The sequence below is a fragment of the Triticum aestivum genome, chromosome 6B (genome assembly GCF_018294505.1).
Source record: "Triticum aestivum cultivar Chinese Spring chromosome 6B, IWGSC CS RefSeq v2.1, whole genome shotgun sequence".
Lineage (NCBI taxonomy): Eukaryota > Viridiplantae > Streptophyta > Magnoliopsida > Poales > Poaceae > Triticum > Triticum aestivum.
The window spans coordinates 482563883-482589382 of NC_057810.1; the positions used below are offsets into that span (position 1 = coordinate 482563883).

The window sequence follows — 25500 nt, forward strand, 5'->3', positions numbered from 1 at the left end:
ACAGAATCCTTCAGTCGCTCCCACCAAGCTACAAGAGCTTTGTGATGAACTACAATATGCAGGGGATGGAGAAAACTATTCCTGAAGTATTTTCAATGCTGAAGTCGGCGGAGGTAGAAATCAAGAAAGAACATCAAGTATTGATGGTCAATAAAACCACCAAGTTCAAGAAGGGCAAGGGTAAGAAGAACTTCAAGAAGGACGGCAAAGATGTTGCCGCGCCCGGTAAGCCAGTTGCTGGGAAGAAGTCAAAGAATGGACCCAAGCCTAAGACTGAGTGCTTTTATTGCAAAGGGAAGGGTCACTGGAAGCGGAACTGCCCCAAATACTTAGCGGACAAGAAGGCCGGCAACACTAAAGGTATATTTGATATACATGTAATTGATGTGTACCTTACCAGTACTCGTAGTAACTCCTGGGTATTTGATACCGGTGCCGTTGCTCATATTTGTAACTCACAGCAGGAGCTGCGGAATAAGCGGAGACTGGCGAAGGACGAGGTGACGATGCGCGTCGGGAATGGTTCCAAGGTCGATGTGATCGCCGTCGGCACGCTACCTCTACATTTACCCACGGGATTAGTTTTAAACCTCAATAATTGTTATTTAGTGCCAAGTTTGAGCATGAACATTGTATCTGGATCTCGTTTAATGCGAGATGGCTACTCATTTAAATCCGAGAATAATGGTTGTTCTATTTATATGAGAGATATGTTTTATGGTCATGCCCCGATGGTCAATGGTTTATTCTTAATGAATCTCGAACGTAATGTTACACATATTCATAGTGTGAATACCAAAAGATGTAAAGTTGATAACGATAGTCCCACATACTTGTGGCACTGCCGCCTTGGTCACATTGGTGTCAAGCGCATGAAGAAGCTCCATGCTGATGGACTTTTAGAGTCTCTCGATTATGAATCATTTGACACATGCGAACCATGCCTCATGGGCAAAATGACCAAGACTCCGTTCTCCGGAACAATGGAGCGAGCAACCAACTTATTGGAAATCATACATACTGATGTGTGTGGTCCAATGAGCGTTGAGGCTCGCGGAGGATATCGTTATGTTCTCACTCTCACTGATGACTTAAGTAGATATGGGTATGTCTACTTGATGAAACACAAGTCTGAGACCTTTGAAAAGTTCAAGGAATTTCAGAATGAAGTAGAGAATCAACGTGACCGAAAAATAAAGTTCTTACGATCAGATCGTGGAGGAGAATATTTAAGTCACGAATTTGGTACGCACTTAAGGAAATGTGGAATCGTTTCACAACTCACGCCGCCTGGAACACCTCAGCGTAATGGTGTGTCCGAACGTCGTAATCGCACTCTATTGGATATGGTGCGATCTATGATGTCTCTTACCGATTTACCGCTATCATTTTGGGGATACGCTCTAGAGACAGCTACATTCACTTTAAATAGGGCTCCGTCTAAATCCGTTGAGACGACACCGTATGAATTATGGTTTGGGAAGAAACCTAAGCTGTCGTTTCTAAAAGTTTGGGGATGCGATGCTTATGTCAAGAAACTTCAACCTGAAAAGCTCGAACCCAAGTCGGAAAAATGCGTCTTCATAGGATACCCTAAGGAAACCATTGGGTATACCTTCTACCTTAGATCCGAAGGCAAGATCTTTGTTGCCAAGAACGGATCCTTTCTGGAAAAAGAGTTTCTCTCGAAAGGAGTAAGTGGGAGGAAAGTAGAACTCGATGAAGTACTACCTCTTGAACCGGAAAGTAGTGCAGCTCAGGAAAATGTTCCTGTGGTGCCTACACCGACTGGAGAGGAAATTAATGATGATGATCAAGGTACTTCGGATCAAGTTGCTACTGAACTTCGTAGGTCCACAAGGACACGTTCCACACCAGAGTGGTATGGCAACCCTGTCCTGGAAATCATGTTGTTAGACAACGGTGAACCTTCGAACTATGAAGAAGCGATGGCGGGCCCAGATTCCAACAAATGGCTTGAAGCCATGCAATCCGAGATAGAATCCATGTATGAAAACAAAGTATGGACTTTGACAGACTTGCCCGATGATCGGCGAGCGATAGAAAACAAATGGATCTTTAAGAAGAAGACGGACGCGGATGGTAATGTTACCATCTATAAAGCTCGACTTGTTGCTAAGGGTTATCGACAAGTTCAAGGGGTTGACTACGATGAGACTTTCTCTCCCGTAGCGAAGCTGAAGTCCGTCCGAATCATGTTAGCAATTGCCGCATACTATGATTATGAGATATGGCAGATGGACGTCAAAACGGCATTCCTTAACGGCTATCTTAAGGAAGAACTGTATATGATGCAGCCGGAAGGTTTTGTCGATCCTAAGAATGCTAACAAGGTATGCAAGCTCCAGCGATCCATTTATGGGCTGGTGCAAGCATCTCGGAGTTGGAACATTCGCTTTAATGAGATGATCAAAGCGTTTGGGTTTATGCAGACTTATGGAGAAGCCTGCGTTTACAAGAAAGTGAGTGGGAGCTCTGTAGCATTTCTCATATTATATGTAGATGACATACTTTTGATGGGAAATGATATAGAACTTTTGGACAACATTAAGGCCTACTTGAATAAGTGTTTTTCAATGAAGGACCTTGGAGAAGCTGCTTACATATTAGGCATCAAGATCTATAGGGATAGATCGAGACGCCTCATAGGTCTTTCACAAAGCACATACCTTGATAAGATATTGAAGAAGTTCAAAATGGATCAGTCCAAGAAAGGGTTCTTGCCTGTATTGCAAGGTGTGAGATTGAGCTCGGCTCAATGCCCGACCACGGCAGAAGATAAAGAAGAGATGAGTGTCATCCCCTATGCCTCAGCCATAGGATCTATTATGTATGCCATGCTATGTACCAGACCTGATGTAAACCTTGCCGTAAGTTTGGTAGGAAGGTACCAAAGTAATCCCGGCAAGGAACACTAGACAGCGGTCAAGAATATCCTGAAGTACCTGAAAAGGACAAAGGACATGTTTCTCATTTATGGAGGTGACGAAGAGCTCGTCGTAAAGGGTTACGTCGACGCTAGCTTCGACACAGATCTGGATGACTCTAAGTCACAAACTGGATATGTGTATATGTTGAATCATGGAGCAGTAAGCTGGTGCAGTTGCAAGCAGAGCGTCGTGGCGGGATCTACATGTAAAGCAGAGTACATGGCAGCCTCGGAGGCAGCACATGAAGCAATATGGATGAAGGAGTTCATCAATGACCTAGGAGTCATACCCAATGTGTCGGGGCCAATCACTCTCTTCTGTGACAACACTGGAGCTATTGCCCTTGCCAAGGAGCCCAGGTTTCACAAGAAGACCAGGCACATCAAGCGTCATTTCAACTCCATCCGTGAAAATGTTCAAGATGGAGACATAGATATTTGCAAAGTACATACGGATCTGAATGTCGCAGATCCGTTGACTAAACCTCTTCCGCGAGCAAAACATGATCAACACCAGAACTCTATGGGTGTTCGATTCATCACAATGTAACTAGATTATTGACTCTAGTGCAAGTGGGAGACTGTTGGAAATATGCCCTAGAGGCAATAATAAAAGGATTATTATTATATTTCCTTGTTCATGATAATTGTCTTTTATTCATGCTATAATTGTATTATCCGGAAATCGTAATACACGTGTGAATACATAGACCACAATATGTCCCTAGTGAGCCTCTAGTTGACTAGCTCGTTGATCAACAGATAGTCATGGTTTCCTGACTATGGACATTGGATGTCATTGATAACGGGATCACATCGTTAGGAGAATGATGTGATGGACAAGACCCAATCCTAAGCATAGCACAAAGATCGTGTAGTTCGTTTGCTAGAGCTTTTCCAATGTCAAGTATCTTTTCCTTAGACCATGAGATCATGTAACTACCGAATACCGTAGGAGTGCTTTGGGTGTACCAAACGTCACAACGTAACTGGGTGACTATAAAGGTGCACTACAGGTATCTCCGAAAGTGTCTGTTGGGTTGACACGGATCGAGACTGGGATTTGTCACTCCGTATGATGGAGAGGTATCTCTGGGCCCACTCGGTAATGCATCATCATAATGAGCTCAAAGTGACCAAGTGTCTGGTCACAGGATCATGCATTACGGTACGAGTAAAGTGACTTGCCGGTAACGAGATTGAACGAGGTATTGGGATACCGACGATCGAATCTCGGGCAAGTAACGTACCGATTGACAAAGGGAATTGTATACGGGGTTGCTTGAATCCTTGACATCGTGGTTCATTCGATGAGATCATCCAGGAGCATGTGGGAGCCAACATGGGTATCCAGATGCAGCTGTTGGTTATTGACCGGAGAGCATTCTCGGTCATGTCTGCCTGTCTCCCGAACCCATATTGTCTACACAATTAAGGTTCGGTGACGCTAGGGTTGTAAAGATATTAGTATGCAGCAAACCGAAAGTTGTTCGGAGTCCCAGATGAGATCTTGGACATCACGAGGAGTTCCGAAATGGTCCGGAGGTAAAGAATTATATATGGGAAGTCGAGTTTCGGCCATCGAGAAAGTTTCGGGGTTCACCGGTATTGTACCGGGACCACCGGAAGGGTCCCGGGGGTCCACCGGGTGGGGCCACCCATCCCGAAGGGCCCCATGGGCTGAAGTGGGAGGGGAACCATCCCCTGGTGGGCTGGTGCGCCCCCCCCCCCCCCGGGCCCCCCTCTGCGCCTAGGGTTGGGAACCCTAGGGGAGGGGGCGCCTCCACTTGCCTTGGGGGGCAAGTCTCCCCCCTTGGCCGCCGCCCCCCCCTAGGAGATCCCATCTCCTAGGGTCGGCGCCCCTCCTAGGGTCCCTATATAAAGAGGGGGTGGGAGGGCAGTCGAACCCTGACACCTGGCGCCTCCCTTCCCCCCTTGCTACACCTCTTCCTCCCGTAGTCGCTTGGCGAAGCCCTGCCGGAACCCTGCTGCATCCACCACCATGCCGTCGTGCTACTGGATCTTCATCAACCTCTCCTTCCCCCTTGCTGGATCAAGAAGGAGGAGACGTCATGCTGACCGTACGTGTGTTGAACGTGGAGGTGCCGTCCATTCGGCACTAGGATCTCCGGTGATTTGGATCACGACGAATACGACTCCCTCAACCCCGTTCTCTTGAACACTTCCGCTCGCGATCTACAAGGGTATGTAGATGCACCCCTCTCTCTCGTTGCTAGATGAACTCATAGATTGATCTTGGTGAACGTAGGAAAAATTTTATTTTATGCAACGTTCCCCAACATCAAGAGCGACATGTATGAAAATTATGAAGGTGGCTTTGCCACAAATACGATGTCAACTACATGATCATGCAAAGAGCAATATGACAATGATGGTGTGTGTAATATAAACGGAAGGGTGCAAAGTTGCATGGCAATATATCTCGGAATGGCTATGGAAATGGCAATATATCTCGGAATGGTATGGTGGCTGTTTTGAGGAAGGTATATGGTGGGTGTATGGTACCGGCGAAAGTTGCGCAGTACAAGAGAGGCTAGCAATGGTGGAAAGGTGAGAGTGCGTATAATCCATGGACTCAACATTAGTCACAAGAACTCATATACTTATTGCAAAAATCTACAAGTCATCAAAAACAAAGTATTACGCGCATGCTCCTAGGGGGATAGATTGGTAGGAAAATACCATCGCTCGTCCCCGACCGCCACTCATAAGGAAGACAATCAATAAATAAAATTGTGCTCCATCTTCATCACAAAGCGGTTCAGCATATGTGCATGCTACGGGAATCACAAACTTCAACACAAGAATTCTTTAAATCCATAATCACCCAACTAGCATGACTTTACTATTACTACCTCCATATCTCCAAACAATTATCAAGTATCAAATTAATCGTAGCATCCAATTCACTTTCTATGATAGTTTTTGTTATACCCAACTTGGATGCCTACCATTCTAGGACCAATTTTATAACCATAGAAAATACCATGCTGTTCTAAGAGACTCACAAAATAATATAAGTGAAGCATTAGAGATCAACAATTTCTTCAAAATTAAGCCATCGCCGTGCTCTAAAAGATATAAGTGAAGCACTAGAGCAAAACTATCTAGCTCAAAAGATATAAGTGAAGCACACAGAGTATTCTAATAAATTCCAATCAAGTGGGCTTCTTCCCAAAAGGTGTGTAAAGCAAGGATGATTGTGGTAAACTAAAAAGCAAAGACTAATATCATACAAGACGCTCCAAGCAAAACACATATCATGTGGCAAATAAAAATATAGCTCCAAGTAAAGTTACCAATGAATGAAGACGAAAGAGGGGATGCCTTCCCGAGGCATCCCCAAGCTTAGGCTTTTGGCTATTCTTGAATATCTTGGGGTGCCATGGGCATCCCCAAGCTTAGGATTTTGCCACTCCTTATTCCATAGTTCATCAAATCTTTACCCAAAACTTGAAAACTTCACAACACAAAACTCAACAGGAAATCTCATAAGCTCCGTTAGTGAAAGAAAGCAAAACCACCACATAAGGTACTGTAATTAACTCATTATTTATTTATATTGGTGTTAAACCTACTATATTCCAAGTTCTCTATGGTTCATACCACTTAATACTAGCCATAGATGCATCAAAATAAGCAAACAACACACAAAAAACAGAATCTGTCAAAAACAGAACAGTCTGTAGAAATCTGTAACCCACGAATACTTATGGAACTCTAAAAATCCTACAAAAATTGGAAGTCCAGGGCAATTTTTCTATTGATCTACAGCAAAAAGAATCAAGGCAAAAACACGTTTCTGTGAATTAACAAAACTATTTTCGTGCGCGCAAAGTCTCTGATTTTCAGCAGAATCAAATTAACTATCATCATAGGTTATCCTATAGGTTCTACTTGGCACAAACACTAATTAAAACATAAAAACACATCTAAACAGAAGTTAGATGCAAAATTTATTACTAAACAGAAACAAAAACAAAAACACAAATAAAATTGGGTTGCCTCCCAACTAGCACTATCGTTTAACGCCTCTAGCTAGGCATAGATAATTTCAATGATGCTCACATGAAAAACAAGAACTGAAGCACAAAGAGAGCATCATGAAACACGTGACAAACACATCTAAGTCTAACATACTTCCTATGCATAGGCATATTATAAGCAAACAAATTTTCAAGGCAAGCAAAAACTAGCATATGCAAGGAAGCGGAAAGAAACAATAGCAATCTCAACATAATGAGAGGTAATTTAATAACATGAAATTTTCTACAACCATATTTTCCTCTCTCATAATAGTTACATGTGGGATCATAAGCAAATTCAACAAAATAGCTATCACATAAAATATTTTCAATATGATCCACATGCATGCGAAGTTGACACTCTTCCAAAATAGTGGGATTAACATTAACTAAAGTCATGACCTCTCCAAACCCACTTTTATCAAAAAATTCATAAGATTGAACATTCTCCAAATATGTGGGATCTAAAGTCGACACTCTTCCAAACCCACTTCCAATATTATTGCAAACATGATTATCAATCTCATATTCATCATGGGGCTTAAGATCATAAGAAGAATGACCCCAATCATGATCATTGCAACAAGTAGTAGACATAGCAAAACTAGCATCCCCAAGCTTAGGGTTTTGCATATTATTAGCACAATTGACATCAAGAGAATTTATAATAACATCATTGCAATCATGCTTTTCATCGAAGGCACTATCAAGTATGGGTGCAATAGTAACGATCTCATGCTTAACACAAGGAACTATAGCAAATGCATCTTCATAAATATTGGCATCATGGCCACAAGAATAGAAAGCATCATGTTCATCAAGGGAAATTTCAATCAAATCATCGGAATCATCATTATCTATAGATTCATGCATATCATTATTCTCTTCCAAACCAACGGTCATTCTCTCAATAAATTCTTTGACATAGACATTATGAGCATAGCTTTCATAGCAATATTTAAGTATGTCAAAATTTTCAGATTCGTAGAGAGTAATATCATACTTTTCAACCAAAGAAGCAACTTCATAAGCACCCTTAAAAGCAACAAATTCTTCAATTTGTTCAATATCATAGTAACTATAAACACCCTTTGCATAAGAAGATAAGATTTCATTATCATTAAACTCACATAGGTAGGGAAGGTGTTTTTAGGGTTCTTAGAGCAACAAGTAAAATCACAAATTTCACAAAGATCCAAGCATAAGACAACAAACGGTTTATTTGATCCCATAAGAGTATCCCTTTTTGAGACACACGATGACGCACAAAATGAGCATGATCATCTAAAGATTTCCCATCAACTAGGTTAGTTGGGGTTTCAGCACGAGCGCAAAAGGATCGAAGATGATCCAAGTAGAACACTTTAAGTGGATCCATATCAATAGTTTTAGCAAGCAAAGATGCAAGCACATAGGAGGCACATGAAGACACAAGCAAACATAAGATTGAACGGAAGAAGGGCGAACAAAACGGCAAGGGTGAAGTGGGGGAGAGGAAAACGAGAGGCAAATGGAAAATAATGTAAATGCGAGGGAGATGAGTTTGTGATGGGTACTTGGTATGTCTTCACTTGAGCGAAGACCTCCCCGGCAATGGCGCCAGAAATCGCACGTTGGCTGGAGGTTGAATCTTGACTTGACTTGGTGGAAGCCTCCCCGGTAACAGCGCCAGAAATCCTTCTTGCTACGTCTTGAGCTTGCGTTGGTTTTCCTTGAAGAGGAAAGGGTGATGCAGCAATAGTAGCGTAAGTATTTCCCTCAGTTTTTGAGAACCAAGGTATCAATCCAGGAGGAGGCTCCTCAAAAGTCCCACACACCTACACAAACAAACAAAGAACTCACAACCAACACAATAAAGGGGTTGTCAATCCCATCACGACCACTTGCGAAAGTGAGATCTGATAGAGATGGTATGATAAGGTAAATATATTTTTGGTATTTTATAATATAGATTGGAAAAGTAAAGATGCAAATAAAAGTAGATTGAAAGCTTATGTGATAAGAGATAGGCCCGGGGGCCATAGGTTTCACTAGTGGCTTCTCTCAAGATAGCATAAGTATTACGGTGGGTGAACAAATTACTGTCGAGCAATTGATAGAAAAGCGAATAATTATGAGATTATCTAGGCATGATCATGTATATAGGCATCACGTCCGTATCAAGTAGACCGACTCCTGCCTGCATCTACTACTATTACTCCACACGTCAACCGCTATCCAGCATGCATCTACAGTATTAAGTTCATAAAGAACAGAGTAACGCATTAAGAAAGATGACATGATGTAGAGGGATAAACTCATGCAATATGATATAAACCCCATCTTTTTATCCTCGATGGCAACAATAAAATACATGCCTTGCTGCCCTTATTGTCACTGGGAAAGACCACCGCAAGATTGAACCCAAAGCTAAGCACTTCTCCCATTGCAAGAAAGATCAATCTAGTAGGCCAAATCAAAATGATAATTCAAAGAGACTTGCAAAGATAACTCAATCATACATAAAAGAATTCAGAGGAGATTCAAATATTTCTCATAGATAAACTTGATCATAAACCCACAATTCATCGGATCTCGACAAACACACCGCAAAAAGAGTTACATCGAATAGATCTCCAAGAAGATCAAGGAGAACATGGTATTGAGATCCAAAAAGAGAGAAGAAGTCATCTAGCTAATAACTATGGACCCGAAGGTCTGGGGTAAACTACTCACAACTCATCGGAGGGGCTATGGTGTTGATGTAGAAGCCCTCTGTGGTCGATTCCACCTCTGGTGGAGCGCTGACGAAGGCTCCAAGATGGGATCTCGCGGATACAGAAGGTTATGGTGGTGGAAATAGTTTTTCGGGGTCGCCTTTTATGTTTTTGGGGTACGTGTGTATATATAGGAGGAAGAAGTAGGTCGGTGGACGCCCGAGGGGCCCACAAGATAGGGGGCGCCCAGTGGGGGGGCGCGCCCTCCACCCTCGTCGCTGCCTCGGCAGCTTCTTGACTTGCACTCCAAGTCTCTGGATCATGTTTGTTCCAAAAATCACGCTCCCGAAGTTTTCATTCCGTTTGGACTCCGTTTGATATTCCTTTTCTTCGAAACACTAAAATAGGCAAAAAAACAGCAATACGGGCTGGGCCTCCGGTTAGTACGTTAGTCCCAAAAATGATATAAATGTGTGAAATAAAGCCCATAAACATCCAAAACGGGTAATATAATAGCATGGAACAATCAAAAATTATAGATACATTGGAGACGTATCACCAAGCCTGTGGCACCCCGGCTCAGAGGAAACGGAATGCCCCGTATTCCAGCCCAAAGATCGAGATGAAGTCTTCTGGAATACGGCACTGCTTAGCATAGAACAAATCAGCTCTTTATTACAATATATTTGGGTACAAGGGTTACATCGGCACGGCAACACTACGCCTTCCACTCTTGCTCTATGCAAGCAGCAGACAACTTGAAGCAGCGGAATAACTCTAGCAGCGAAAAAACGACGACGGTGGTGAACTCCACTCCGCAGGGACTCTGGCTGGAACGCTTATCCTAGCTCGCAAACAAAGAATCCACGGCAAACAAGCATTCAAATCCGGCATGACCTGCAAACTGGCATGACACGCCAGGTCAGTACATTGAATGTACTTGCAAGCTCACAATAACCAGAAGCATTCAAGACAAACAACAACATGACAATTATAGGTTAACAATGATTAACATGATATCACCAGAACAACATGGTATGAACCACATGAACATAATACAGCTAGCACAATATGAGCATGGCATGAACATAAGAATCTAAAGCTACTAGCATGCAACATGATGACACTATCATGCACTACTTATTCTGTTCGGGTTACCTCGTAACCATCACATGCATCACTTACCAACCTTGGACATCACACGATCATCTCAGGATCAAATCAAGCTTGGTATAACCAATACCGTAGTAATCATTAAATGACCACAAGGGGCTTGATCTTTACCCATGATTCTCGCTAAACATCACGAATATCCAACAACTCAATATCCTCGATACCACGGTGATCACTCACGGATCACAAACGGAACCACACTTGGTTCAACGGGTTACCTCGTAACCAAACGGGGATCATTCACGGATCACAAACGGAACCACTCTTGGTCCAACGGGTTACCTCGTAACCAAACGGTGATCATTCACAGATCACATAATCAACTTATCTCATCATCGAACCGGGGTTGTTATTAAGCACATCATTACTATTACTGTTGACCCATAGTGTGACCGTCACGAACTGCGCCCTTATCCGCGGGCACGTCTATCGATAGTTTTAACACACACTCTACAGAGGTTGGCACATTGTACCCACACCACGGAACCCATGGCCTTGCACTCCCATTCGGGTGGACCAACGGCGTTCTGACAAAACCGTCCTACTGCCATGACACTCTCCCGGCCACTCCGACTAACTCCCACTGGGCTAAGTCATGGGTGGCCCCGTGTCTACCCCAGACACCAACGGGCACCGTCGTGGCAAAACGGCCACATCATGGCAGAACGGTCCCAAACAGGGACAAGGATCCATACAACAACAACGGGCACACAAGGTTATGTCTACTTACCGGGCCAGGGTACCGCATGCCCATAACCTTCCCTCGTTGGAGGCACCGGCGAGAGGCACGACAGTAGACCCAGTTAGGACCCTCCCATAAAGGTAAGCGTGGCTGCACTGGTCAGCTCGATATGGTGGCACCATGACTCAGCCAACAGTTATTCAAGTTCAATTTTATCCGGTTAAACTTGAATGCAAATATGTTGAGCCATGATAAAATAACATGATGCAATTACAGTGCATGAGCATGATATCAAGATAAGCATGAGGGTACAACATAACTATCGACCATATCAACAATGAATCATATCCAACTAAGGATGGCATAATGACGTGCATGGATTCACATGTACAACACTACTCATAGAAACCTAGCATGACCACTAGCATCAACAATAAATATCATGCAAGACATATCAACAATGCTACCATGCAAGCATTTAACCAACTGGGTGCAATGGAACACGCATACGACGGCACTCGGAACAGACGGAAGTCATGCACCGAAAACCATCACCAACATCAACATGTACTACTGGCAAGCATAAGCATATGAAAGGAATATTAGCAGGTAGAACATGATAACAGAGTACAAGACTACATAGCACGAAAGTGAACATGCAACTTTAAGCATCACCGGAACAACGATAACCATCTTTTCAACAAGCAAACATTTAATAAAGATTCAAGTTGAAAACCATGTCTAAAGCATGACTATCATGCAAGTGGGTAGTGTGGCTTTCCTGGGGATGAAGAAGGCACCGGGAAGAAGTGTGGTGAAGCCGCGGAAAGATTCGCCGGAAACAGTCCTCTCCTGGACGGGCTATTTACGTGCAAGGGCAAAATGGTATTTTTTTAGAATGTTAACACATGGTGAAAGTGTGACCAATAGAATGGGCTCGACGAAACAAAGAAGTGATCGTTGGATTCACCTCAAACGGAGCTACAGTTGCAGAGTTATGAGGTATAGAAGATCAGGGACTAACTGTGAAAATTTCTTCAGCAAACAGGTCCCTGAGTGGATAAGGCAGATGCGTAAAATGAGAAATACGCTTCCACTTATCCACGTGGACCTGGGCGTTGGGCCACTTACAGGCGGGTCCCACGCGGTCAGGGGAGGAGCTAGCTGGGCGTCGTCTTCTACCTCGCTCGGGCCCCGACCGAGACAGAGGCGAGGCAGAGGCGAAGCAGAGGCGGGCTCCAGCGAAGGGGCCGGCCGGCTCCGGCCAGCTTCGGCCCGGTCGAGCACACCGACGGGACCACGGGGCCGGCCCACACCCATTCAGAGGATCAGACAGCGTCGGGGTGGAGTGGAGAGGAGGGGAGGCCGCGGCGACAAAGGCGGACAAAGAAGCGGCGGTGGAGGCGGTTGACGACGAGGCAGCAGCCCCAACGACATGGTGAGGATTCTGGGCGGACCGTGGGGCTGTGGGGAGACTCGTGGTGGTGACGGGAGAGAGGGAGGAGCTCCGGTTGGCCGAGATGGAGAGGCGGCCGAGAGGCGACGGCGACGGCCGAACGTGGAGGCCACGGCCATGGTGCACCCCGGCGAGGGGAAAGGGGTTGGGGCGACTCGCATAGATGTGGGGAAGCTATTGGACAACTCCAGAGGAGGAGAGGAGGCTCGAGCTCGTCGGAACCAAGGAGGAACCGCGGCGGCCGAGACAAACTCCGGCGAAAAGAGGAGGGGACCGAGGACTCCGGTGGGAAAATGAGGCAGGGGAGGGACTTGTGAGCTGCGGGAGGATTCAGGGCACGCTTATATAGCCGAGGGGAAGGCTCTGGAGCATCGCTAGCGAGCTTGAGCAGTGCTCTAATGGAGGTCAGTGGTTGGGCATCACATGGGCATGGCATTTGCGGCTCATTTATGGCGAACCACGACGAGCCATCAATGTAGATAGGCGTAGGGCATCACGGGGAAGCTCCAGGACATGAATGGACGTCGAGACGAGGAGGGAGCCGACGAGAACAGGGGTGGGAAGAAGCCAGAGCATGCAATTTGCATGACATCAGCGTGATCACCACGCGCACTGGAGCAAACTCCGCGTTTTGTCCAGGCCGACCATGTCTACTGGATTGACCCTAGTGCCCTTAGTCTAAATGAGGAAATAATTTGGTCCAGGGGCAAAGAAGAGATTTGCAGAAGACCCTAAAGCAAACCAGCAGCCAAGTGTTTGTGCTGTGCGGTGGGGACACCAGCTAGGTAACTCAGTAAATAATTTGTCTGGTGATTATCAAACACTAGTGATGCTGATCACCGAAAATAGACTAAGAGAAAGAGTTTAGATGAGGGTTGCTGTAGAAAGTGCCATAATGGCTAGAAATGGTGATTTCGATGATGCACTCACATAGTTGCATCAATTGAGCTGAAAATGGTTATGGCCCAATGATTTGAATATATTAAGATGCCCAAGGAGTTTCATGCCATTCGGATGAACCAAAATAGCACTTGCTTCAGAAAGATTTATTCTAACCAGAAACTTGGAAAAATTCCACTGGGCAAATGGACAAAGGGATTGAGCCACAACTTGGTGGAGGGAGGTTATATGGAAAAGATAAGGCCTAGAAAAATTTGTAGCCATAATGGAGCAAGATAAAATATACTTGCGTCACAAACTGAAATTTTGGGCAAAATCTAAGAATTTAGGATGAGCCCACATGGAGGCAGGACATGAGCTCTACTTTGGTGGAGGGATATGATATGATGATATGAAGGATTGTGCAAAATGTCAACTCATTTGGATATGCCTAGCTTGTACCTCCTTCACAAAACTTCTTTTTGGACAGAAACTTTGAAAAATCATAATTAAATAACTACTAAGCAAATGAGGTTGCATTTTGGCATGTAGCAAAGATATGGACATGAATATATGTCCAAGGAGTTTGAGGTCAATTGGACAAAGGAAAATGACACTTGCTTCACAATGTGCCATTTAGGGCAGAATAGGAAATGATTTATTTGTGGATGAAGATAAACATGAAAAATAAAATATTTTGCCATATTTGAGAAAGATAGGACACAAAAAATTTATGAGAATTATTTGGGAATTTTAGGAGTGATGAAAATAGAGGTTGCTTCACAACCTAGGGCAATTTGAGTTATTCCTTTTATAGAAAAGGAATATTCCCAATAAAAAGAATATTGAGATTTGGGCTAGGATGAAAATGAGAGTGTCTAGGGAAAGATTTGGGAATGACAAGCCACTCTGGAAATAAAGAAGAGGGCATCTTCTTCAGTTTCCAGGCCACAAAGCCACGGAAAAAAGAAAACTCAGGCAAAAACCTCGGAGAAACAAAAGAAAAAGAAAGGGCCAAAAATCAGGCTGCCACGGGTAATGTGTTGCACCCCTGCAGGGAGGTTTATCTATTCGAATAGTTGTGTCCATGTTAACAGGACAACTTATGAGCCCCCCCCCCTATTCTGGCATTCTGCAGTTTAGTCCATAGATACTACCCCTTTTATTGATACCGATGCATAGGGAGTCTAGATCTGATGTAAGTCTTGCGAGTACTTTGGATGAGTACTCACGCCCCCAGAGCACAACAACAGCGGCAACTCGACGCTGGAAGAGTACAACAGCAGCAGCGAGAACGACGGCGGCAACTAGCGGTGACCATTGATGGAAAGGCATGCTCGAGCTTGAATCCAAGCCCAAGAAGATGCAGGGGTGAGAGCGGAGCTCAGAGTGAGGTCTACTTGAGCTCGGGGATGATGCGGGCGGTCGGAGCAGCGCGAATCGAAGAGATGAAGTGAAGGTCACCGACGGAGGGAATCGGCGGATGCGGCGTTGTCTTGGCCATCCAGCTCGGGCAGTCCACGCAGAGGTTGCGAACAACGACCTACGTCTCGTAGACATGGTGGCATGGCAGGGAGTATCCCGTGGCCATGATAATGATGGAGGCACGGCAGCGGCAGAGGCCGGCGAGCGTTAGGGAGAAGAAAATGACGCTTTGGGGGAGAATGGGGGAACTAGGATTGATGGGGGAGAGAGCAGCATCGAGGGGGAGTCCTCACCCACCCCTTCGAGCGCGGGATGGCCGATAGCACGACATCTACACTCTGGACGGACGCGGAACGTCCACAGCGAGAGGTTGAAGGAGGCACAATGGTGGGTTGGGCCTCCAGTGTTGACCTAGAGCCCATCTCCACTATGAGTGCTCCTCTTTTTTTTTATTTCGGCCTTGCCTTTTAGCTTCTGTTTGCAATTTGTTTGACCATCAAATAACTTTTCTAAAATATGTAAATTGTCAAATCAAATACTAGACATTATTTAGTACTGCCACAAAAAGTTTGGGGATTAATTGAATTCATTTACATTTTGTTTAAATACAATTGGTTTAAATGAGGATGTTTAGGCACTGTTTTAAATAGGTTAGGGGCAATTTAATATTTCAAATAATATTGGTTTCTCCAAGACAATTACTTAGTGACTATTTACAAAATTATGAACTAATTTCCCACCATGTGTGTGAATTTAAATTCTCACATTAAATTTGATTTTTTTGAACTTGACTAGGGTTTGAGAGTTGAATTATTTCTTAATGCAATTAATGATGATGATTATGATGACATGGCACATTAGCATGTGGTCACTGTAGCATGACACTAGGGGTGTTACAATGTTGTAGCCCCCTTGTGTTTGGCGGTCAAGATGGAGATCTCCTCCATGCCAATTCCTCCTTCAGATGATCTCCAGAGGCTAGTGTTCTGCCTTCTGGATGAGTTTCTGGTGTCTGTTCATCTGATCCCCGATATGATTTCACGGGGTGGAATTAGTGGACGAGGTAACGGCCCTGTAACCTCATACGACCGGCCATACAAGTGGGCGCACTCGTATGGAACACCGTCTTTGGCTTTGGAGGCGTCGCATAGACTCCTTCTTCGATCCCTTTGCTTCAATCTTTTATGGTAGTTGATTATCACATTAAATATGTGATTTCGCCACCATTTTCTTGGATTCCTTTATAAAGTATTATTTACTCCAAAAGGTGTTACTTGTGGAATACCGACAAAAGAGATGCGTGAAGGCGATAAAATCCCACAAAACCTACCATGTAGCACAAAATAACTATCAAAATCATGACATGAATTGGACTCATCATCAGCTAGGATTCAAGTTTTAATTCTGCAGCAGATCTCCCTAAATCCCGCGTGCACCTCAGCAATCACTGTAGCAGTAATGATGGTAACACTGCGGACTCCCTGATTCCCGCACCCCACAATGCCATCTATCCCATAACTGACCCAATCATGGGAATAAGGATGACTGTGGAGCTGGCGATCTGTGGTCGCTCCGACCGACCTCCTGGAGTGGTCCGATGTCATGATCACCTTCCAGCGCGTCGATCATCCACCCTATGTCCCACACCCTGTCGAGTTTTCTTTGGTGGTAGATTCGATTGACGGGGGTTTCCGCCTCCCACTGGTCCTGCAAACCCACAAGGTTCACCTCATTATCTTTCATAATCTCCACCAGGCTTGTAGCTAAACCTTTCTTCCCACAACCCTTACAATTCCATGTGAGGCTTTATCATTTGTATTTATTATTATTTTCTAACCACGACAGGAGATAACTCCCCAGGCAAAGGATGGACAGTTGCCATCAGGGCCCCTTTTTTTGACATGCTTTTAGTCTGCACACAACCATTCTTCATAAGAATATGTTTTTCTTGCTCTCACTCTGCATTTTTTCTATCTTTTTTCGATTAGATTTGGACACCACCACTATGAAGTCATCTTCAATATTATTCACACCCCCTTCCATTTCAGAAACTTGACATGACCAATATTCTTATCCTCCTCAACACTACTCTGACTATGAATGTTAAATCTAGCATATTCCAGATCAGTAACAAGATTAAGAGTATCTAAATCTAGATTATTACAACCTACACCCTTTTCTAAAGCTTTACTCATAATTTCATCATTAGAAAGAACAGAGAAAGAGTTCTTTTTTGCGAATAGTAGTGAAAGAGTTATCATCAATGATTTTGGAACCTCCATCAACTTGTTCAATTAATCTTCTGGCAACTCTATTCATCACCCTTTCACGGCCTCCTATGATTCGAGAGATCCTCGAGGTCATTCTTATAGGTTGTGCCTCCATCTTCTTCCACCCGTGGAACCTGATTATTATAAAAGCCAGAAAGCATTCCATGGGTCCCCTCTTGGAAGCCAACAATAGATGGTTGAGATATAATAAAGCTCATAGACTCTTGAGATCCTCCTCCCCCCTCCTCAGCTTCATCCATCATGGCACTATTTATAACAAATATAGATGGATACTAGAGGATCCATAAATGGAAAAGACACCGACATATGGATATCTAGTTGTCTTCCATCCTCAGCTCTACTAACACAAAATAGTTTGCAAATTGCCAAAAATATGGAAATAATATATCTGCATGTGTCATTCTCTACTAGCATATCAAGGTTCATGATTCAATAAAGTCGGCAGATATAGCTCAGTTAAACACCTCAGTAGTCTTGATTTATAAAACTTTCAATGTTGTCAGTCATGACCTCATAACATAGAGAGAGCTATAAAGAGAGTTCATACCTTAGACTATGAAATAATAGGAATCAAAAGGGAGCTCTGCGCACTCATTGCTTTATTACCAAGCTTCACACCAACGAATACAACTATAATTGCTCTTGGCATGTAATAGCACGCTTTGCAACTAAATTTAGAAAATTAACATGCTACTAGGTAGAGACAACAAGTGTACAATAAAGTAATTATGAGATGCTACTAGATAGGGAGGTGCCAAATAACATAATTTTAGGCTTGATCATTCAACGGCAGTGAAGTATGTTGATGATGGCTTGATTCATTGCAGGTTTACTTTCTTCTCATCACATGCCCTCACTTGATTATAGACCATGTACATGATTTTAGAGAGGTTCGAGGTTGCATTCATCAAATCTTCGTTGTACTTGCAGCCACGGGTATCTGAAAATATGTTAAGGCCTTGAGGGGGGTAAATGGTTGGCGGATATTGTTGCAGATAGTACCCTTATGCTTTGATGTGTGTTGGGTTGGCCTGCTTCATGTGCACCTTCATGATGGTTTCAGCATATCTTCAAAAATGTTTTTTGACGGACTACCACTCCACCTACTCTTCTTTCGGCGGGGAGCTTTCTTTAGCGGTGCTTTCTTTAGAACTGCCATGATCCCCTCATCCTAGTTCCGCTTCCACCTCTCTCGAGAAGTTGAGGTGTTGCGGAACCCCCAACTTCCATTCTTTGGAGGAGAGGGACTCCTTTCCTCGGCTATGTGATTATCAACTTTGTTGGGTTTAGCTTGGCAAGAGTTAACACGGAAGAAACAACCCATGGCTTTTCGCAGAGATTGTTGCAAGTGAACAATTTTCATATTCACCCAAAAAAGAATTCGTTGCAGTATTTTTGTTACATTGGAAAAAAATAGTACTAGTATTTTTTTCAATCATAATATTTTAGTACTCCCTTCATAAAGAAATATAAGAGCATTTATAGATAACTAATATAGTGATCTAAACATTCTAGAAAAGCGTACATAATTTTTTTTTCAATCATAACCGATTCGAACTGGATCCACACCCAATTTCGCCACTGCAACAGATGTCCCCCTGGTACAGATTAGGTAGGTAGCTCATGCACACTTGCACACTGACAGTGCCTCCTTGCTCTCTCTTAAAACTCCAACATGCACACACAGAGGGAACTCGTAATCTCCACGTAGTTGACGATGAAGACGGCTTGCTTGATGTTGATCGTGGTTTCGCTCGCCGTCGCCGCTCTCGGCCGTGAGCCGTCGGTGGACGTCCTCCTGCACCAGCGGGAAGCGGAGGGCGGCTGGCGGCTGGCCGCGGCCAACGAGACAAAGCTGGTCATCATCAGGGCCAGACAGGGGCGAGGGCTCAGGAAAGGCGCGCCGGCGAAGTGCGTCCCCGCGGCGACGTGCCGGCGGAGGATGGTGGTCTGCGGCAAGAGGTGCTACACGGCGCGGTCACGCCTCGCCCGCGTCCCGCCGGCCACCAAGTGCGTCATGGTCTGCAAGAAGTGCGTACCAACCTGCTAAGTCCCTATTTTTCTTCGTCTTCTTCCTTTTTTCTTTTTCTCTAGACCAATTCAGAATTTAGCTGCATGCAGACTGATCCACCGATTTTTGGGGCTTGTGCCTTCCGAACAATCAAAAAGAGAAAACGAGCAGGTTTTAATGCTATATCAGTCTGAACAAAGCTCTGTAGAATTACAAAAATAATTGCTTTCATTGAGAGTTGAACTCAAGACCTCCCGCTTACTAAACGGGTGCTCTAACCAACTGAGCTATGAAAGCCAGCTGACGAATTTTCCATGGTTACTTATAAGATATAATTATTATGTCATTTTTTATTCGATTGCACCAGCACATATCGACCCCAAAAGCTCCTCTTGTGAATTCAAGAATAGCATTTTGTACAAGTTACAGATGGGAACCGCTTCACTGATTTTAGCTAACTGCCACAAAATGAACTTGTGTGTAAACTTTTTGTACGTAAGAATAGCATTGCTCCGTGTGAGAGTTGAACTCGGGTGCTCTAACCAACTGAGCTATGAATTCTTGGTGTTCATTTCTCCATGGGAACCTTTAAAAACAACGTATACAGTCTTTTTTTTTTAATGTTAAATGCCCAAATCACCAAAGCTCGTGTGACCATGACAGCTTCTGTTTTACCGTTAACCTTGCACATAATCTGTAAAAATGACGATCTTTTTTTAAGACAAAAATGTTTCTGCTGGTACACGTATATGCCAATCATTTCTGCATAGTGAGAGACCAGACAAAAATGTTTCTGCATAATGGGAAGCAAGGCATCAGAAACTCGAGAAAAGCTCTTCTCTGATCCATATGGCTCAGTAATCCAGAGCCCAGAACTGATCATCAGATCAACAGGCCTGAATAGAGGATACAGGTTTGCTCCCAGATAATGATAGCATGGTCTAAATTGATAACGTTAGCAAGACTACATCTGAAGAATGCATCGCAACACAAAAACAAACACTTGAGATCTGACCGTGAAAGCGGCAATCCGTCTTGCCGCTAGCAACACTGCCATCTCACACATCTTGCCTAATCTCCCTCACTACGTGCTCGCCGAGACGCCACGGACGCCCGATCGGCCGCTCGCCACGCTGCCGCTGCCGCGGTGAGCGCTGCGTCCACGGTGAGCATTGACGCCGGAGTTGCCGGTGCGCGACCGGCCGCTTGGCTCCAGCTGCGCAGCCGCCCTCTGCTTGCTCTGCCTGGGCCGGTTCACCGGGCTGCGCGCGCCACTGTGGTGGCTAGGGACCTGCTCGACGACCTCGTCGCCGTTGTTCGACGACCGCGAGCCGCTCCACGTCCGGTCCGTGGACTCGCACGACGGCGTCCACAGGTTGCCGGAGAGGCTGTTGCTCCCCGCGGACTCCTGCAGCTCCATCTCCCCGCGGCCACGGATGTCCCGCACCGACACGTACCTGTGCACGCTCGGCGCGTCAAGGTCATCCCCGCCGGCCGCCGCGTTGACAGAGGCCTTGTCGTCGACGCTCCGATCGGGCTCGCAGGTGCGGCTCTCTGACGATGAGGAGTTGAGGTCGGCGACGGCGTCGACGATGGACTGCGCCTTGGAGACGCAGGCCGGTAGCGTGAAGGATGGCGGCGTTCCGGGGGTGGCCGTAGCGGAGGTGTGGTAGTTCTGGATGTCCTCGAGGAGATGGCTGGCGTACAAGCCGGGGTTCTGGTCGAAGTCGCGCGACGCCCGGCGCGAACGGCGGCCTGACCTCCGTCCTGGGGTCTCGGCCACGATGCTCACCGTGCGCGTCTCGGTGGTCTTGGACGAAGGCGCTCTAGTCTCTGACACCGCAACCATGGTCTCCTCCGCCTTCTCTTTCTGAGAACTCTGCTCCTTTGCGCGCTCCGTGGTCTTCCGGGTCGGGGTGGCGACAGTAATCTCAGTCGATTTCTGAATCAGTTTGAAGATTGTGAGCGGCTGATCGAATGTTAAGTCGTGGAGTTACAAAAGAAATGGCGTTAAAATTCGAACTTTGCTTGTTTCTTACCTTCTGGGTCTTGGTATTGGTGCTGCTGTTGTTATTGCGGAGGGAATTCTCGTCGATCTCGGCCATGGGGCTGCGCCGGAGCGGCGACTGCTCGGCCTTCCTTGACGAGCTCCGGCTCAGCGCCGGCGTTTGCCCCGCCGTCTTCTGTCCCCCTCCAGCATTCTCATTGGCCGCGGCCACCCTCGCAGGCGAGCTCGATCGCGGAGACGCGCACCTCTTCCCGGGCGCGGCCGCGGGCGACGGTGCGCGGCCCTTCTCCCTCGCCGGAACGGCGGCTCCCTCCGCCGGTCCTCTCCCGGCTCCCCGAGCGCTTCCTCTGCGGCGAGCCCCGGTGGGGCGACGGCCTGGACACGGGGACCCCGTTCCTCTCCCAGTCGCCCTCCTCGTCCGCGCCTCCGGCCCCGGACGGATCAAAGTCGGAGCTCCTCTTGGAGCGGTGCCCGCCCCTCGTCTCGCTCCCGGACGAGCTCCGGCTGAGGCGGCCGCACTGGATGAGGATGGCGTCCACCTCCTCCTTGGTGCAGCTGGACGTGCGCACCGGCATCGGCCCCTTGGCCACCACCACCACCGGCCTCGCCTGCTCCACCTTCTTCTCCTCCTCCCCGCCCGCGGCCGCCTTGTTGGCCTTCACGACGATCGGCGCCGCCTTCTTGCCGGCCGCGGCAGACTCGTCCGCGTTGGACGCCCTCCTCGGCTGCGGCGCCTTCTTGGCCTTCTCATCGCCGGCGACCACCGCGGCTGCGGCGACCTTGGCAGGCTTCTTGGGCTTGGTGGTGGCCGCAGGGGCGCTCGGCGGCGGTGGCTTGTCCTGCTGCTTCTTGCTGAAACAGAGCCCCATGGTGGTGACTCGTCGGAACTACGGATTGTTGGCGAGCTCCGGATGCAAGGAATGGAAAGTCTGGGGTTGGAAGGCGTGGAGCTGGTATTTATGCAGAGCTTCGGGGGGAGTGTGAGGGGGGATTAAGTACGTGATCGGTGTGCGTGGTGCTTCGTGTTAGTACTCGGTGGTGACGATGACGGACGGTCACAGCTTGAGGTGAGATTTGAAATCCTCTCTCGCGGTGGTGCCCGTTGGAGTTGGAAGCTTTGCTTAGGTGGGGCCTGGCTCCGATTGGCTCATCATCTCGAACCCGTATCCGCCGGGATTCAAACGCTACGAGCGAGGGGGGCGCAGATGCACACACGCTCGTGGAAAGATGGATCCCTTTTGGCGCCGTCATCCGCCCAGAAGGATCCGACCGTTGCGCCCAGTAAAATTACTAGTTTTCTTTCCAACGAACGAACCAACGGCAGGAGCAGCCGAGCCGACCGTTGGAGAGGAGCCCGTGTGCATGCATGCCATCGACCTCTCCTCGCTCAATGCTTCCACTTTTGATCGGATCAAATCGGATCGGAGCGTTAATTAATTGCGCGATCGCACCAGAGCCAGGGTGGGGGGTCAGATCGTGTCACCTAATCACGTGACGGGTGTGACAAATGGTGGGCACGTGAGCCCAGTACATCATCAGGTCATTGATCATCAGGTCATCTTCTTTAACTCTCGTCTCGTGTGTTGGCCGTGCAAGAAGCATCAGCCCAGGTCGTGGGGCTGATGCCCCAGGTGGCAATCATGGTTGGCATTTGCAACGGGACGGGACCACCCGCAGTGAGTGATACTCCCTTTCCGAGTATTCTAGATACATCCATTTTCGAGACAAGTAATTCCGAACGGAGGGAGTACGTTCGAATGGATTGCTGGCTTGCCGGTTCTTCCCAGTATGGGTCAGCAGAACTGGGAAGGCGGAGAGGGAGGGGGGGAATGCACGGTAACAAATCTGGATTAGGGCCATGGCAAGGTAAACAAACAAGAGATCAAAAGCTGGAAGCTCAAATTGACCGTTTTTTTGCCCTGTCCCTTTCTCCTTTTTTTGAAAGCAACTGAGCCTCAAAACATAACAGCAACACAACGGAAGCGAATGGAAGACGTGTCAGCGGAACAATGAAACGCAGTAGATTTGAGTGGTCACATGTTCTCATGACAGATTAAACCAGAGTCAGGAGGCCTCACGCACAATGACAGGCCAGGGCCCCTGGCAGCAAACCTCATCAAAGGCATCATCATCGGTACCGTAGTTTGGTCGAGTTGAACTTGAATACTGGATGAACCACATGCAGGATGCGTCTAGGACGGTACTGTATGTGTTTTAATATTGGTGGCCCCTTCATTTGAATTCGCCATTCGAGCCCTCTGTAAACAACAATGCTGAGACTTGAGGAGCACTGTTGCTGTATGTATCATACTCCCAAATTACGGGTGTATCTAGACACGCTTTAGTGTTTATATACATTCGTATCTAGACAAATCTAAGACAAGTAATTGGGGACCGACTGGAAACATGAACAAAAACATACTTCATCCGTCCCAAAATTCTTGTCTTAGATTTATCTAGATACGGATGTATCTAGCACTAAAATGTAAATAGATACATCTGTATGTATACAAATCTAAGACAACAATTTTGAGACGGATGGAGTAGATTAAGTGACTGGCTACTGCGCCAACAAGACCTCAGGGGGCTTCAAATAAAGGAAACCTAAAGTTAACAAGCCCAGAATCGATGTACTCCCTCCGTTCCAAAATAGATGACTCAACTTTGTACTATGTTAGTACAAAGTTGAGTCATCTATTTTGGAACGGAGGGAGTACTAGTTTATATACTCCCTCCGTTCCTAAATACTCCCTCCGTTCCTAAATATAAGTCTTTGTAGTGATTCCACTAGATGGACTACATACGGAACAAAATAAATGAATATACACTTAAAATGCATCTATATACATCCGTATGTGGTTCATAGTGGAATCTCTACAAAGACTTATACGGATATATATAGATGCATTTTAAGTGTAGATTCATTCATTTTGCTCCGTATGTAGTCCACCTAGTGGAATCCCTATAAAGACTTATATTTAGACTACTCTAGTGATTTTTCTTGTAGAGTACAGTGATTTTTCTTGAATATTATGAAAACCTCATGAGCAAATTTCAAATGCCAGATTTCAGCACATTCATCGGTCATCCACGATCCAAGATGGTATTGGAAAGGCAAAACATCTGCACGATTTGAGAACTTCTGGACCAACATGCCAGGCTTCCAGCAAGTCATCCTAGAGGCGTGGAACGAGCCCTCCCAGCACCACGATCCTTTACTAAGGTTATTCCAGAAGTTGAAGAAGACCAGTCAGAAACTGCGAGTTTGGAGCAGAACCCTCTTCTCCAATGCCAAGGTCCAACTGCATATGGCCTTGGAGATCATCCTTCGCCTTGATGAGGCCCAAGATGTGCGGATTCTTAGTCCCGAGGAGGCGGATCTTCGGAAAAGACTTAAGAGGAGAGTGGTGGGGCTTGCAGTGCTAGAGAGAGCTAGGAAGAGGCAAAGCTCTCGGATCACCAACATCAAAGAGGGTGATGCGAATACCTGGTATTTCCACCTTAGGATTAATGGTCGGAGACGGAAAAATCTAATTCACCGACTCAAACAGGGCAATGGCTGGGTGACGGATCATGACCACAAGAAGAATATTGTCCACTCGCATTTCTCTGAGATCATGAAGAGGGGTGCCCCACGCCCAAAGACCATCAACTGGGCAGCCATTCCCCGTACTGACCATGATCTATCCATGCTTGGAGATGCAATTACTGAAGAGGAAGTGAAGGCTGCAATCTTTGCTCTCCCTAGTGACAAAGCACCTGGCCCAGATGGTTTTACAGGATAATTCTTCAAAAGTTGTTGGGAGATTATTAAAGATGACATCTTGCTCGTGATCAATAGCTTCTCCAATCTTCAAACTAGAAATTTTCACTGGCTCAACTC

General features: G+C 46.1%; 1 non-coding gene and 1 pseudogene across 1 annotated transcript; both read right to left on the reverse strand.

Moving 5' to 3' along the window:
* Positions 1-19832: 19832 nt before the first annotated feature.
* Positions 19833-19906, reverse strand: TRNAT-AGU (transfer RNA threonine (anticodon AGU)). Its single transcript has one exon. It is a non-coding gene; the product is annotated as a tRNA-Thr (tRNA).
* Positions 19907-20427: 521 nt separating this feature from the next.
* Positions 20428-22848, reverse strand: LOC123137590 (uncharacterized protein At1g65710-like; annotated as a pseudogene).
* Between the last annotated feature and the right edge of the window lie 2652 nt (positions 22849-25500).